The sequence below is a fragment of the Bicyclus anynana genome, chromosome 25 (genome assembly GCF_947172395.1).
Source record: "Bicyclus anynana chromosome 25, ilBicAnyn1.1, whole genome shotgun sequence".
Taxonomy (NCBI): domain Eukaryota; kingdom Metazoa; phylum Arthropoda; class Insecta; order Lepidoptera; family Nymphalidae; genus Bicyclus; species Bicyclus anynana.
Genome location: NC_069107.1, coordinates 9,125,269 through 9,126,506, shown reverse-complemented (window position 1 = coordinate 9,126,506; position 1,238 = coordinate 9,125,269).

Genomic DNA, 1,238 nt, shown 5'->3' with positions numbered 1-1,238 from the left:
CTGTCTGTTATGACAATGAGTCTAGGTATTCATAATTTATTTCCTATGTCCAAAAGTCTTCGCACTGAAGTTTCGGCCCCCTGCTATAAACAGTCACAGAACAAAGACCACAGACAAACGTCCAATAAGCGGCAAATATACGTATCTACAAGGTCAAATCAAATAATTTGCCAAGGCTCACGGAATAGCATTTGTTTCTTGATTGTACTGAGAAAAAGCAAACAAATGCTATCAACAAAAAATTCTAAATCAATTATTGTCATGCTCATGTCAAAGCCAACCTTCGTTTCATTCCTGGTATACAGGGGCCGTAAAATAAATTAAAAAAGAAAAAAGGCTACGTTCCACTTACCGATGGCGATCACAACATCACGCCAATCATGCTCATGACCACGGCTTTTCCCGTTTCACTTGCTTGCGAGCACATTTTGTTACAATCGTAAACTCAAATGGAGTTCTGAGCGTTGATGTAAATTACACAATAGTGAGTTTAAAGCAAATTTCCATCCGAATTATTTTCTTGTTTCATGATTTCGTCCTTTTTACGTCGACGAGTTTCAGTTACTTTAAACTTTATTTTTTATTTAGCACTCTAAAATACATATTTGTAATAATTATGGTAATTATGCTTGCCAAGGCCTTTTTTGATACTATATAATCACGTTATGATTGTCACTTTTCCAGGTTAGAATTTGATCTTTAATCAAACAATGATAACTTTATACTTTATAAATAGGTTACGTGCCTACAAAATCACCGCAATAAGTGATGCGAATTTAGCTACACTACTGGGCGCACACATGCAGTTTTGTCTTTAATTCCATTATATATTTATGTATATACAGTTTTTACACTTCCTGAACATAAAACTCAACATAGTAGACGACATTAGGTATTATTTGTTTAAATAACGTTCGTTGTTTAATAAGACTTAATGAAATTAGGACAATTATACACATTTGTCCTTCTCAGTTTTGATGCGCTAGTGCCCTATCTCTAGTTTAAAATATCATTGTATTCAATAAACTTAATGAATTTGATGTTTAAATTCCGTCATATATATAGTTTCGCTCATATAATTAATAATAAACATTATTTCAAATCTTTTGACGCCTCATTCATTAAAATCGGTACAGGGGTTTAGGCGCTATGGCGGAAAATTACACACCCACACATACATGAGACTGCCAAAATCATTACTCTTCCTTTTAGCTTCGCCGTAATCGAGAAACAAAACA